Source organism: Stegostoma tigrinum, chromosome 42 (assembly GCF_030684315.1).
Source record: "Stegostoma tigrinum isolate sSteTig4 chromosome 42, sSteTig4.hap1, whole genome shotgun sequence".
In the NCBI taxonomy this organism is placed as follows: Eukaryota; Metazoa; Chordata; class Chondrichthyes; order Orectolobiformes; family Stegostomatidae; genus Stegostoma; species Stegostoma tigrinum.
The window spans coordinates 9,719,403-9,735,696 of NC_081395.1; the positions used below are offsets into that span (position 1 = coordinate 9,719,403).

General features: G+C 46.6%; 1 protein-coding gene across 2 annotated transcripts in view; it reads left to right on the forward strand.

The window, feature by feature from the left end:
- Window positions 1-16,294, forward strand: part of LOC125449256 (neurexin-2-like) — a 1,112,849-nt gene that overhangs the window by 81,397 nt on the left and 1,015,158 nt on the right. The window lies entirely within an intron of this gene.

Consider the following 16,294-nt stretch of genomic DNA (forward strand, 5'->3'; position numbering starts at 1 on the left):
CATTTCTTACTCTGTGCCTCCTCCCACACCGATTCTTGTGCCTGGTTTTCTGACCCAGAATCCTTTCACCACTGATATTTTAATGCTGCCCTGTACAGTTAGTCTACCCTTGTGCTGTTTTAGAGTCACAGAGCTGTACGGCACAGGTACAGAACCTTCGGACCAACTAATCCATGCTGACCAGATAGCCTAAATCAATCTAGTGTTGACATTGGTCAACATTTGGCTCATATCCCTCTAAACCCTTCCTATTCATGTCCCCATCCAGATGCCTTTTAAATGTTGTCATTGTACCAGCCTCCACCACTTCCTCTGGCAGCTCGTTCCATACACGCACCACCCTCTGTGTGAAAAGGCTCTTTTAAATCTTTCCAATCCAACCTTAAACCTATGCCCCTCTAGTTTTGGACTCCCCTACCCTGGGGAAAAGACCTTGGCTATTCACCCTATCCATGCCCCTCATGATTTTATAAACCTCTATAAGGTCCCCCTCAGCCTCCGACAGTCCAGGGAAAATAGCCCCAGCCCATACAGCCTGTCCATAAAGCTTAAACCCTCCAACCCTGGCAACGTCCTTGTAAATCTTTGCTGAACCCTTTCAGGTTTCACAATATATTTCCTACAGGGAGACCAGAATTGAACACAGTATTCCAAAAGTGGCCCTAACCAATGTTCTGTACAGCGAAAACATGACCCTCCCAACTCCTATACTCAATGCACTGACCAATAAAGGCCAGTGTCCCAAACGCCTTTTTCACTGACCTGTCTACCCATGACTCCACTTTCAAGTAACTGTGTACCCACACTCCACGGTCTCTTTGTTCGGAAACACACATCCTGCCCTACTTTTCGAGATTTTGTGTGCTGTGAGATACAAGGTGATGAGAAGGTAGACACCCCAGAGGGTATCGGTTTCAGCAAAACCGTTAAAAGCGACATGATGATAGAATTCCTACACTGTGGAAACAGGCCATTTGATCCATTGGGTCCATGCTGACCATCCGAAGGGTGTGCCATCCAGACCCAGACCCCTACTATATATTTTCTGTGCTAACCGCCCCAGCCTGCACATCCCTAGACAGTATGGAGCAACTTAACACGGCCACTCCACCCTAGCCTGCTTATCCCTGGGCACTATGGGACAATTTATCACAGCCAATCCACCCTAACCCGCACATTCCTGGGCACTATGGGACAATTGAGCACGGCCAATCCACCCTAACCTGCACATCCGTGGGTACCATGGGACAATTTAGCACAGCTAATCCACCCTAACCCGCACATCCCTGGGCACTATGGGGCAATTTATCACAGCTAATCCACCCTAACCTGCACATCTTTGGACTGTGGGAGGAAACCAGAGCACCCAGAGGAAACCCCACACAGACACAGGGCAAGAACGTGTGAACGCTACATAGACAGTGGCCCAGGGGTGAGATCGAACCCGGGTCTGTGATGCTGGGAGACAGCAGTGCTAATCACTGTGTCGCCCCAAGCTAAACTTCATTTCTTCGTTCAAGTGGTTTAGAAGACACGGTGTGGCCGTGCAGTGGAGTCATTCCTGGTTTTTTCAGTGGGGGATCAGATAGCCCCTCCTGAGCGAAGGCCATTCAACCCCTCGATCCTTTATATCATTCAATGGGATTGAGGCTAATCTGTGGTCTTAACTCCATTTTAGGTGCACACGCCTCAATACCTTTGCTTAACAGAAAAAGATTCTATCTCAGAGGATGGGCCGAAGGGCCTCGTTTTGAGCTGTTGGAGTTCTGTGATTCGAAGGGAAGTGGGCATGACCCCAGTGCCAAGGTGCATGAGTCAGATGATCAATAGTGAAGAGTTGCAGGTACACACAAGCAGAGGTACTCATGTTGTAATTCATCCATATTGTAAAGGGGAGGCAGTGGCCTAGTGGTATTATTGCTGGACTGTAAAGCAGAGACCCAGATGCTGTTCTGGGGACCTGGGTTCAAATCCTGCCCTGGCAGATTGTGGAATATGAATTCAGTAAAATATCTGGAATTAAGAATCTAATGATGACCGTGAATTGATTGTTGGAAAAACCCATCTAACTCACGGATGCCCTTTAGGGAAGCAAACTTCCATCCTAGCTCTCTGATGAAGGGTCTAGGCCTGAAACGTCAGCTTTTGTGCTCCTGAGATGCTGCTGGGCCTGCTGTGTTCATCCAGCCTCACATTTTATTATCCTGCCATCCTTACCTGGTCTGGACTCACATGTGACTCCAGACCCACAGCAATGCAGTTGACTCTGAACTGCCCTCTGGGCAATTAGCGATGGGGCCAGAAATGCTGCCTAGCCAACGACGCCCTCATCCCCTGAATGAATAAGGAAAAAAAATAAAATGTTGTACAAAGGCTCACTCCTGACCTGTATACATCTGCTAAAGAGCATGTCTCAGGGTTACTTTAGACCTTAAGGGCTTTGAAGAGCAAGCACAAACCAAATGGATAAAGAGATTAGAACTGAATGTAAACCTATTTTTACGTTCGTACAAAACTATTAGGCACAATAGGAATGGTAATTGTGCAGCGTAGCAGACACTGTCTCAGAGTTTTTCAGCCGTTTTCTGCATGATTGAACAACACATGATATCCTTCATGCTCAGTTGAGAGAATTTTATATAATGGCGTGAATCAGCTGAATGCCAAATATCTAAAAGACACCAAGATACAGGGTGAGGAGTTGGGGGGTGGTGGGAGCGGGGAGGGGTGAAGGGGAGTGCATGCTTTGACTTGTTGATGGAGCAGTACTCTCAAACCTCTTGATCCTCAGCACAGTTAGCCTCAGAGTGCAGGTTGGTTTGGGAGGTGAGAGATAACTTGCCCACCAGTAAGGTGGAGGTTGTTGGCTCTCTGGTTTATTTTGTAGTTCCCCCGCTTCCTTCCGCTTAACTGGCACCCCAATCCATCACCTTTCACACCCACTCCTTCCACAACCGATGCTCAGTTGCAGGGTGTACCCTCTACATGACGTACTGCGGAAATTGACCAAAAAAAACTTCCAAACCTATGACCTCTACCATCTGGAAGGACAATGGCAGCTGTATGTACCATCTACAAGATGCACTGCAGCAACTCACCAAGACTCCTTAGGCAGTACCTTTCAAACCCACAATCACTTCCATCTGGAAGGACAAGGGGCAACAGACACATGGGAACACCACCCCCTGCGCGTTCCCCTCGGAGCCACTCCCCATCCTGACTTGGAAGTAGATTGGCTGTTCCGTCACTATCGAGGGGTCACAGTTCTGGTGTTCCCTCTCTGAGGGCATTGTGGGACTACCCGCAGCACACACGGACTGCAGCAGTTCAAGAAGGCAGCTGATCCACCACCTTCTCAAGGGGGCAACTAGGGCAGCAACACCCACGTTCCACAAATTTTTTAAAATATAGAATTTGATAAGCTTCAATGAGCTTTTCCTTCTCTCATCTCTTGAGAATACAGGTCCAATTGGCTCAAGCTGTCCTTACAGGACAGTCCCACCATCCCAGGAATATGCCTGATGAATGTTTGTTGTGCTCCCAACGTGTGCAAGGCTTGTAAGTTTTTTGCAAGTTGTCATTTTCTGGTCCAATTTGGCAGGGTATACGAGACTGTGCACTTACTTAATAAAGGCACCCAGTACAAGTGCAGACATTACACGGGGGTGGGGGGGCAGAATCCTTTATAAAACACAACAGGAAAGTTGTCCCCAGTGCTAATTAATCCCTGAAACGCTTTTGCAAGAACGTGATGGCGGAGAAAGGACACTGAACAGATGAATGAGAAAGATTCCAAGATGAGGATGTTGTTAGATCAGAGAGGCCCTTCTTTGGAGAGAAGGCCTAAGAGAAGCGTTGAATGCCAGGGTAGGAGACAGGACAATGTGGAGAGGGAGAAACTGCCTCCCATTAGCAGAAACACTGGAGCTCAAATCAATGGTGAACACTACTAGAGCCAAAGGTGACATGAGGAGAAACCATTTCTCACAGTCAGTCATCAGGATGCTTCCTGAAGGTGTAGTCCTATCAGTTCCTTCAAGCGGGAATCGGATTACAACGTGAAGGAGAGACTATTCCAGGGATGTGGGGAAAGAGTGGGACAATCTGCATTGCAGAGCCTGCAAATCAGGGCCAGGTCACTCAGGAGAGATACTAGGAAGCACAAAGGGTGTCAAAAGATTGGAACTCTCTTCCACAAACGGCAGTCAATGCTGGATTAGTTGTTAACTTTAAAGCTGAGAGAGATCAAGGCTTGAAGGGATATGGGCCTATGGCGGGTAGATGGAGTTAGGCCACAGATCATAGAACATAGAACGTAGAAAAGTATAGCACAGTACAGGCCCTTCGGCCCACGATGTTGTGCCGTGGAATAATCCTAATCCAAAATTAAAATAACCTAACCTACATTCCCCTCAATTCACTGCTGTCCATGTACATGTCCAGCAGTCGCTTAAATGTCACTAATGACTCTGCTTCCACGACTACCACTGGCAAACTATTCCATGCGCTCACAACTCTCTGGGTGACGAACCTCCTTCTGACGTCTCCTCTATACCTTCCTCCTAACACCTTAAAACTATGACCCCTCGTGGCAGTCAATCCTGCCCTGGGGAAAAGTCTCTGCCTATCGACTCTATCCATGCCTCTCATTACCTTGTACACCTCAATCAGGTCACCTCTCTTCCTCCTTCTCTCCAGAGAGAAAAGTCCGAGCTCAGTCAACCTCTCCTTGTAAGACAAGCCCTCCAGTCCAGGCAGCATCCTGGTAAACCTCCTTTGCACACTCTCCAAAGCCTCCACATCTTTCCTATAATAGGGCGACCAGAACGGGACACAATATTCCAAGTGTGGTCTCACAACATTGATCTCCATCGAATGGTGGAACAGGCTCAAGGCCTACTCCCTGTTCCTATCCACTTCGAACGAGTTGAAACAGTCGATGGGCTCAGATGACCTCTTCATGTACTGTGTTGTTTTATGACTTGATGCAAGTATTGTTCTGTCTGTGTGTTTGTAGCTTTACATTGATAATTAAATAAGCCTTTTGCCTGTTCCGTGAAGCCAAATATATTCAATGTGAAATGCGATTAATACTTTATTGTTCTCTCAAACATGCGAGGTTTAAAATTTCAAGTAATTCCTCATTCACTTTTTAAAATTTATAACATGCTGTGGATCAAACTGTAAACATAAGCCATTTAATCATAAGCTGAGATGCCATAATGCCATCTGAAATGTCTAGCGTTGGCAGTCGTTAGCATTTCCTAAACTGAACTGGTCCTGTTTGCCTGTGTTTGGCCCATATCCGTCCAAACCTTTCCCGTCCGTGTACCTATCCAGATGCCTTTTAAGTGCAGTATTTGTACCAGCCTCTTCCACTTCCTCTGGCAGTTCATTTCAAACACGCACCATCCTCTGCGTGAAAAAGTTACTTCTCAGGACCCTTTTAAACCTTTCCCCTCTCACCTTAAACCTATACTGTCTAATTTTGGACTCTGGGGTAAACATTTTTGCGATTCACTCTACCCATGATTTTACAAACCTCTCTCAGGGTACCCCCTCAATGCCCTGTGATCCAGGGAAAAATGTCCCAGCCTATCTAGCCTCTCCCTATAAGTCAAACCCTCCAGTCTCGGTAATATCCTTGTCAATCTTATTTGCACATTTCCAATTTAATAAAATCATCCCTGTACAACGTATGATCAGAATTGACTGCAGTATTCCAAAAGTGGCCTGACCAATGTCCTGCACAGCTGCAGTATGACCTCCCAACTCCTATACTCAAAAAACAAAACCTGAAGGTGCTGGGAAAGCTCAGCAGGTCTGGCAGCAACGGTGAAGAAAAATCAGGGTTAACGTTTTGGGTCTGGTGATCCTCTGTCAGAACTGATACTCGCTGCTCTGGCCAATGAAGGCAAGTGTAGCCAATGCCTTCTTTGCCACCCTGTCTAGCTGCAACTCCACTTTCCAGGAACTATGTACCTGCACCCCTAGGTTTCTCTGCTCGACAGCACTCCCCAGGACCCCATCATTATCTGTCTCAGTCCTGCCCTTTGCCTGTACTGAGGGACCACCTTTCTGTCTGAGACTTCAAGCTGTGGTTCGAATTACCATCTTGGGAACACCTTTTATTTTGAAAGAATTGTAAACCTCAGTCTTCTTGCCCACTGGCTCTCCCTCAATTGTAGTACGATAGAGTGAACGTCAATGGACTAGCATGGAAAAGAGACACAGGCTAATTTTCCATGGATGTCCCATGAAGAAATTTGGTGGAAATTCAATCCATTGATAATTGCGGAGTCGTCAAATGGTAATTTTGTGTACAGTTTGGGTCCTCTTGCCGAAGCAAGGATGTTCAGGGTATGAGAAAGCATACCAGACTGATTCCTGGGATAAATAACACAAAGATGCTGAGGATCAAAACAGAAAGCCCTGGGGAATATCGGCAGGTGTGGCAGTGTCCATGGTGAGAGAGAGAGCGGAGTTAAAATGTCTCAATTCCATTGACCCTTCTTCTGAACTGGGATGGCAAGACTGATGTATGGAGTGAGACTGGATCGGTTAGGACGATATACACTGGAGTTTTTCAGAAGATTGAGGGGGGAGATCTCAGAGATGTCTATAAAATCCCAACAGGACTAGACAGAGTCAATGCAGGAAGGATGTTCCTGCTGACCCAGGGAGTTCAGAACCGGGGTGGGGGGCTTCATAATCCAAGGATTACAGAGATAGGCCATTTAGGACTGGGGTGGGGGGAAATGTCTTCACCCAGAGAGTGGGGACCCTGTAGAATTCTCTGCTACAGAAAGCGGTTGAGGCCAAAACTGTAAGTGTTTTCAGGAAGGAGTTTGGTATAGTTCTTAGGGCTAAAGGAATCAAAGGATTTGGGGGAGAAAGTGGGGAACAGGGTACTGAGTTGGATGATCAGCCGCAATCCTATTGAAGGGTGGAGCAGGCTTGAAGGGCTGAATGGCCTAATGCTGTTCCCTATTTGCTATATTTCGATGTGACCGTGACAATAAGCATCGATTGTCATAAAGACACATCTGGTTCACTGGAATCATAGAGCCATACAGTACAGAAGCAACCCTTTAGCCCATCAAGTCTACGCCGACTAAATGACTTTTAATCTACACTAGTCCGAAGTACTACGCCTCTTTAGAGATCTGCTGTCTTCACCTGGCCTGGGCCTGCATGTAACTCCAGGACCCACAACGGTGCAGTGGACTTTTAAACTGGCCTTGGTCAATAGCCACTCAGTTAAGGGGCATTTAAGGATGGGTGAGAAATGCAGACCTGGCCACACCTCTTCAAAGAATAGGGGGAGAGAAACAAATAAACAGAATTGGAACACACTGCCTTTGGGAAGGTGACGGCCTGGTGGTATTGTCACTGGGCTGTTAATCCAGAGATCCAGGTAGTATCCTGGGGCCCCAGGTTCGAATCCCACCATGGCATGTGGTAGAATTTGAATTCAATAAATGTATGGAATGATAGTTGTAAATCCATTGTTGGGGGAAAAACCCATCTGGTTCACTAATGTCCTTTAGAGAAGGAAACTGCCATCCTTACCTGGCCTACGTGTGACTCCAGACCCACAGTGATGTGGTTGACTCTTAGGTGCCCTCTGGACAATTGGGGATAGGGTAATAAATGCTGGCCTAGCCAGTGGGATGCCCTGATCCCATGAATGATTGACTGAGGCAGTCAAGAGGCTCAATGGGATAGAAATGACGCAAAAGGGTAGAGGATAAAAGACAGGAGATTGGAGGTAGGGGATAGAGGTGGGAGGGACAATGGGCCCCTGTTCTGATTTGGGAGCAGTTCAGAGAATGTTCACTCGACTGAACAAAAAAATGACCCGTTCACAAAGGATAAGATATTTCCGTTTATGTAACACCCCAGTGGGCAAGGCTAGCTGTGAGATCAGTGGATCATGACCTTATTTCTAAGCAACAATGGGGACATTACGTGATATAGTCGCTGCGCCAGGGGCACGGGGACTGATGGTGTTCAATCTCTATGAAATCTGGAATGGAGGCAACAAGTGGCGCCATGGATTGTGGGGAAGATCCCGTTATTTCCTCCCAGGGAAGAAAAACTGCTGGCCTCACCTCACCCGCACGTGACTCCAGACCCCATAAATGCGTCCTAACTGCCCTGTCAAATGCCCCCGACAAGCCACTCGGGTCAACGGGCACCACTACTGGGCTAGCCTGGGCTTCTGTTCAAGGGGGCACACATTTGAGACCCATCATGGTAGAAGTTGGGGGGGGAGTGTTTCCATTCAGAAAGAAACCCAGACTTGAGGCATATTGTCATTTAAAAAGCCCGTTGGGTTCACTAATGCCCTTTAGGGAATGGCCCCTTTCTGCACTGTCTACGAAGTCTGCCATTTTGATATGCCCAGCCTACATGTGACCCACCATATGCCCACCGTGATGGGGTTAACTTGTAACAGTGCTCGGGGAAATTAGGAAGAGGGTGCAAAGGGTGGGCCTAGCCTAGCTAGCAACGCCCACTTCCCATGGACCAATCTGAGAAAGAAAAGTGGCAGCTGTTATATTTTGTGGGAGGTGGGGCACAGGTACTTACCTGCTACTGCAGTTAGCCATGAGCAGAGTAAGAATCACTGAGATTGGTTCCCCTACTCGCTTAGTCCCAGTTCGTACATCCAAACATGGAGGAATTTGCAAGGGGAGACAGGTGTCCAAGGACACATTCAGTCTCTGGGAAATGCAAAGAGTATAAGATGCAACTGCAGGCCTACCCAGACTGAGTTATTTGATTTGATTCAATTTATTATTGTCACATGCACCTGGCTACAGTGATAACTTCTGTTTTGCATGCAATGCAGGCAGATCATGTCATACAAAGTGCCTTAGGGTAGAAGTGCATTGCAACTGCAGAGAAGGTGCACAAAGACTGAGATCAACATTAAATTTAAAATTTGAGAAGTCCATTCAGAAGTCTAATAATAATGAGGAAGAAGCTGTTCTTGAACCTGTTGGTCCATGCTTTTGTACCTTCTGCCCAATGGAAGAGGTTGGAAGAGATTATAACTGGGGTGGGAGGGGTGTTTGATGATGTTGTTTGCCTTCCTGAGGCAGAGGGAAGTGTAGATGGAGTCAGTGGATGGGAGGTTGGTTTGTGCGATGGACTGGGCTGTGTTCACAACTCTCTGTAGTTTCTTACAGTCCTGGGCAGAGCAGTTACCATACCGAGCTGTGATGCATCTGGATAGAATGTGTTCTATGGCACATGTGTAAACATTGATTTGGTTCCTTATGGGCGTGCTGAATTTTCTTAACTTCCTGAGGAAGAAGAGGCACTGTTGTGCCATCTTGACCATTGTACATACATGGATACTCCAAGACAGATTGTTGGTGATTGTCACCCTCAGGAGCTTGACTCTGTCCGTGACCTCCACCTCAGCTGCATTGTCGTAGACAGGGCTTCATGGGCCTCAGTCCTATCGAATACGGCTGTCTTCAAAAATGAGGAGCAAAAGCAAAACCCCTTCCAGGAGTTGACTTTCTCTCGGGCAAAGCCAACTTTAAGTCGGGTAATTGTAGGAGAAGAACCAGAAAATACCACTAGGTTACCTCCTAGCGATTTAACCGTCTTCAGTAGCCCGTCCTGGTTGAAGCATTGAAAACCACAAGGGGGTCTTTTGTTGGGGCAATGGGGGTGCATGTAAAATATTCCCATTTGAGGACAGTAGATTCAAGGTTGTTTGTAAAAGACACGAAAGTGACACAAGGCATGACGTTTTCCTGCAACGAATGTGTTGCATGAGAGTGCAGAGGGGTGAGGGTGGTTGATTCATCCCAGAGAGAATCAGGTGGATATCTAAAAACAAAGGATGTTGCGATTTCAAGGGAGGATCGCACAGAGTGAGATGCCCATTGGGAATACCGGCATGGACTCTTGCAGGCCGAGTGGCTGAGTTTTGAAGCAATTCCAAAATGTGCGATTGGTAGGAAGAACCCATCAACTGCGTGCATAATTCCATATGCCAGATTTATCTGAAAGTTGGGGCACAGGACATCTGTTGAATGTTGACTGATAAATGTAGAGGCTTTCGTCTTGCTAACTTTCGTCAATCAGAGAGCTCAGTACTGGAGCTGAGGCATCTTGTTGCAGTTATATAAGATGTTGGTGAGGTCACATTTGGAGTACCATGTGCAATTCTGGGTGCCCTCCTATATAAAGGATATTATTAAATTTGCAAGAGTGCAGAAAAGATTTACTAGGATGCTACCTGGCCTGGAAGGAGTTACAAGGAGAAGTTGGATAGACTGGGACTCTTTTTGATCACCCCCTGTGTAACCTTGTATGCCTCACTGTCTGAGCACCCTGTGATCTGTATGCCCTTGTTTGCTGTGATCTGTTCGCAGAACACAACTTGCCACTGTACTTAGGTACATGTGACTACAGTAAATCAAATCAAATGAAAGCACACCGAGCAGGCAAGCTTACAAGTGCAGTTATTCAGTATTTTGAACTCAGAAGGATCAAAGGGAAGAGACAACATGAGAGGCAGAGATTGTAGACTGGAGACGAGCATTTATGACACTTGTGTTTCGTTCCAAATCACCTGCTTGCTTCTCTTCATCTATTGACATACATTGGAGAGAGTAACCGTTCGCAGCTATTTTAAGCACCACAAGCCACAAACTCACCTTTCTCCATCTTAAATCCAATTGATATTCTGTTGTCCCTGGCCCCTTGTCCCCTTGAATTCCAAGTAGGGAGCTGGTCCTGGCTGATAAATCTCTTGCACTCTGGTGAAACTATCATGATTTGTCATTTCTTGGAAAACTCTACTGATCTCAGCCATCCAGTTAATATTACCGTTTCCTACCTCTCAACTCCTGCACTCAATTCCACATGCCAGATTTATAAGAAAGATATAGAAAGGGTGCAAAAATAAATGATTTACAAGGTTGACACTAGAAACACAGAAATATTGCTGGCAGGGGAGGAAGGCAGATCGTAAATAGAACAGTTTTCTTTGTTCAAGGAACGAGGGAGACAGGGAACACGACATTATCGATCGAATGCCTGCTGCGCAGAAAATGTTTGAATCCATTACTGAGGAGGCAGGAGCAGGGCATTTCGAAAATCGGACACAAATCAGGCAGAGTCAGGATTCTAGGAGCCGGAGTAGGCCATTCAGCCCCTCTAGCTTGTCCCATTCGACACAACCGTGGCTGATCTCATCTCTGCCTCGACCCCAATTTTCCATGCTCCATTCCATGTAACCAGTTACCGATTAAAAATCTCCTCCTGAAATTATTCATTGTGTCCCCACACACTGTGTGGATCTGTGGAATTTACTCCCCTTTCACCCCACTTTTAGAGAAGCCATTCCTCCTCATCTCTGTTTTAAATCTGCCACCCCCCCATCCTGAAACAATGTCCTCTCGTTCTAGATTGCCCCCACATGAGGAAACATCCTCTCTACTTGTCAATCCCCCTTTAGCATCTTAGACCTTCGTTAGATCTCCTGTCTTTCTTCTAAAGCCCAGAGAGCATTGGCCTAAACTGCTCAATTTTCCTTCATAAGACAAACCCTCCATCTCTGGAATTAATCAAGTGGACCTTCTCTGAACTATCTGCAAGGTAACTAAAATCCCTCCTCAAGCAAGGGGGCCTAAACTGTGTGCAGTGCACTAGCTACGGTCTCTGCTTAACTGCTTCTTCTTTTAAGGTAGTGAGAAACGGGATGGACAGTGGGGAGCCAGCAGACATGGTGTATGGAGAGAAAACCGCAGTATGGTGTTGAGACAGAGAATCAGCCATGATCCTATTGAATGATAGACCAGGGCGGAGTGACCCACTGCTGCTTTTGGTTTCTGCATATGTTCTATGTCAAGAGGTTATATACTATTGAGGGCAACAGGTTAGTATGGCTAAAGACAAGTTACATAACAGGAAGAAGAGAATGGGGGTAAATAGATTAATTTCTAGTTTGCAAATCTCACTGAATGGATCAGTGCTCAAATATTTACAATTTGTGTTCATGACTAGATGAAGGGATCATGGGCATGTTGGTTAAATTTTCCAATGATATAAAGGTTTATATGAGGACCAGAGTACTGTGTGAAGTTTGGGGTCTCCTTATCTGAGGAGGGATGCCCTGGCAATGGAGGGAGTGCAGCGAAGATTTACCAGACTGATTCCTGAGATTGGTAAGACTGATGTATGAGGAGAGGCTGGATCAGTCAGGCCTATATTCACTGGAGTTTTTGGAAGAATGAAGAGGAATCTCACTGAAACCTATAAAATTTTAATGGGACTAGACAGAGTAAACTTGGGAAGAATGTTCCCGATGCCCTGGGGAGTCCAGAACTGGGAGGTTGGGCCGCAGGGGGTTGGGGGGAGGGGGAGTGGTCACAGTCTAAGGACACAGGTTAGGCCTTTATCTTGTTCATTCATGGGATGTGAGTGCTGCTGATTAAGGGCAGCACCTACCCCTACATGCCCACAGTCACCAGGTACTCGCAGTGGATCTGGAGTCACGTGCAGGCCAGACTAGGTAAGGATGGCAGCTTCCCTTCCCTTAAGGACATTAGTGAACCAGATGGACTTTCCCATGATTTTGGACTGAAATGAGGAGAAATGTCTACACCCAGAGAGTGGGGGAGCCTGTGGATTTCTCTGCCACTGAAAACGGTCGAGGCCAAAACATTGAATGTTTTCAGAAAGGAGTCAGATATAGTTGTTGGGGCTAAAGGGATCAAAGGATTTTGTGGGAAAAAGCAGGAACAGGGTCTGAGTTAGATGATCAGTCGCGATCCTATTCAATGACAACGCAGGCTCAAATGGCCTGCTCCTACTTTCTACCTGTCTACACAGGTTGGGAGGTGTAGTGTACGGGGTCTTCCTGAGGTTACATCTCAGCAGCAGTTTGGGTGTTCAGACAAAGAAGGGATAGATTATATTGGAAGTTGTTGGGAGAAGGGCCGTTCTGTTGATACCGCAGATGGTGGGACTGTCTAATGGGAAATGGTTGAGCAGATTGGACTGGAGTTTTTGGAAGAACAGAGGTGATCAAATTGAAACACCTCAGATTCTGAGTGGACTTGATTGGGTAGATGACAAAGAAGATGACCCTTTTGTGGAGGGGGTGTCCTGATTTTGGGGAAGAGGAGGACCAAGTTGAAAATAAGAGGTCTCCCAGCTTAAAAGGTGTTGAGGAGGACACTGTTTCTGCCAGAATTCTCTTCCATTGGAAGCAGTGGAGATAAGGTCATTGAATGAATCAAGTCTGTGTTAGAGCTTTGATCAACCAGGGAGCAAGGCCTAAGGGAAACAGGCATAAAAGTGGCATTGAGTTGACAGTCAGAACTTCATCATACTGAGCAGCGGAGCAGGCTCGAGGGACTGAATGCTACTCCCGTTCCTTTTTCTTATGGCCTTATTTCCGAAGAAACTTGCTTGCTCCTTAGGAGGCTGAGAAGTGACCTGAAAGAAGTTTATAAAATAATGAGAGGTATAGATAAAGTTGATTGTATCTGTCTTTTTCCTAAAGTGAATAATTTCAAGGCAAGGGGGCACATTTTTAAGGAGGGGGGAGAGAGATTTAAAAAAGACAGGTGGGACCGTTTTTTTTTCGCAGAGGGTGGTTTGTGTGTGGAATCAACTTCCAGGGGAAGTGGTGGATGTCGATACAGTTACAGTGTTTAAACGGGACTTGGATGGATATATGAACAGGAAAGGTTTGGAGGGATATGGGCCAGGAGCAGACAGGTGGGCCTAATTTAGTTGGGATTATGGTCAGCACCGACTGGTTGGACCGAAGGGTGTGATTCCGTGATGTATGGCTTTATGACAAGGAGTTTCTGAGGGGAATAATGGATAGGTGAACATGTGCGGTAGAAGGGAATCAAATGAATCAAATGGGTCTGCTGCAAGAGTTGGACAAAAGCCAGGAGGAGCTTTTAATAGGGGATGAAATGTGATAAACATTGGTGGGAGAACTCCCCTCTCTCAGTGCCATATATCCTGTGTAACATGCATCCAGTAGACCATCTAAAGATTCTTCTGGAGCACTGTGTCCAGTTCTGGTCTCCCTGTTGTAGGAAGGATATTATTAAGCTGGAGAGGGTTCAGAAAAGATTTACCAGGATGTTGCCAGGAATGGAGTGATTGAGATGTAAAAATAGACTGCATAGGCTGGGACTTTTCTCTTGGAGTTATAGGAGGTTGAGGGTGACCTTAGAGAGATTTCTAAAATCATGACGGGCATAGATAATGTGTGTCTTTTTCCCTTGGGTGGGAGATTTCAAGACTAGGGGCATCGTTTTAAAATGAGAGGAGAAAGATATAAAAAAGACATGAAGGACAATTTCTTTTACACAGAAAGTGGTTTGTGTGTGGAATGAACTGCTTGAGGACGTGGTGAATGTGGGCACAATTACAACATTTAAAAGACATTTAGGTAAGTGCATGAATAGGAAAGGTTTGGAGGGATTTGGGCCAAGTACAGGGGAGTGGGACTAGTTTGGTTTGGAATTGAAGTTCGCATGGACTGGTTGGTCCAAAGGGTCCGTTTCCATGTTGTATGGCTGTATGATTTGAGTACATTCTGTGCAAAAGCAGCCTCTGTTTGGACCTTACAATCAGTTTTTTGGATACCTGCAAAGTTACCAATTCAGATCATACCCAACCATGGGCTTTCCAAGGCGGTGATGGTGAGATGGATGGGGCAAAAGAGGGAGTGAGAATCGCACATTCTTGTTCATGCTTAGGTTTAGGGCAAGTACTTACTGCCCATGCCTAATTGCCCCAGAGGGCAATTAAAAGCCAAGACCACTGTTGTGGGTCTGGAGTCACGTGTAGGCCCAGACCATGTAAGGATGGCAGTTACCTTCCTTAAGGGGGCATTCAGGAACTCGATGGGCTTTTCTTGACAATCAATAGACTCTTAATCACAGATTCTCATTAAATTCAAACTTCAGCATCTTCTGTGGCGGGATTCGAACCCAGGACCTCAGCACATGACCCAGGTTTTTCCCCAGATTAATAGCACCACTAGGCCATTGCCTCCTCCAATGGGGCCACTCCCTGAGGATTTGGGGTCGTGAGAGGCTTTGAGGCAGCTCGGACTGAGTTACAACAGCTGCCCTCTCTCACTTGGAACAGTCCTGCCGAACAGGTGCATAAGAACATAAGAACTAGAAGCAGGAGTAGGCCATCCGGCCCCTCGAGTCCGCCCCGCCATTCAATAAGATCATGGCTGATCTTTTTGAAACTCAGATCCACTTATCCACCCGCACACCATAACCCTTAATTCCTTTACTGTTCAAAAATTTATCTAGCCTTGCCTTAAGCATATTCAGCGAGGTATCTTCAATCACTTCACTTGGCAGGGAATTTCACAGATTCACAACCCTTTGGGTGAAGAAGTTCTTCCTGACCTCAGTCCTACATCTGCTTCCCTTTATTTTGAGCCTATGCCCCCATTCCTAATTTCACCTGCTAATGGAAACAACCTCCCTGCCTCCACCTTATCAATTCCCTTCATAATCTTATACGTCGCCATGAGATCACCCCTCATTCTTCTGAATTCCAATGAGTATAGTCCCAGCCTACTCTGTCTCTCCTCATAATCCAACCATCTCAATTCCGGAATCAACCGAATGAATCTCCTCTGCACCCCCTCCAGTGCTAGTATATCCCTTCTCAAGTAAGGAGATCACCTCCGCCTCCAGTCCAAAACTTACCCACTAATGCATCCCAACCCGCCCCATTCCCTACAGACGTCCAACTCTCACAGTTCTCGGTCACAGCAATATTCAATTTTCGGAATGGAGTCATGGTGAGGAGACGCAGGAAGCACAGACATAGAACTCTTCCGGTCATTTTTTCTGATTTCTGCAGTGGCTTTGATGATATTCTCTGGTTGTCTGCCTTCTTTCATTGGCCAGCTGCAAACCATTTGCTGATTGGGGCATCACGGTGGCTCAGTGGTGAGCTCTGCTGCCACACGGCACCAGGGACCTGGGTTTGATTTCATCTTTGGGCGACTGTCTGTATGGAGTGTCCACGTTCTCCCCGTGTCTCCCCGTTTTTTTGTAGGTTTTCTTCCCACAGTCTAAAGATGTGCAGGTTAGGGTGGACCGGCCATTGCTAAATTGCCCCACCATGTCCAGGGTTGTGCATGTGATAGGGTTAGGGTTAGCCATGGGAAATGCAGGGCTGAGGGGATAGGGTGGGAGAATGGGTCTGTGTGGGATGCTCGACAGACATTCCCTAGGGGCTGCATGGCCTCTTTCCACACTGT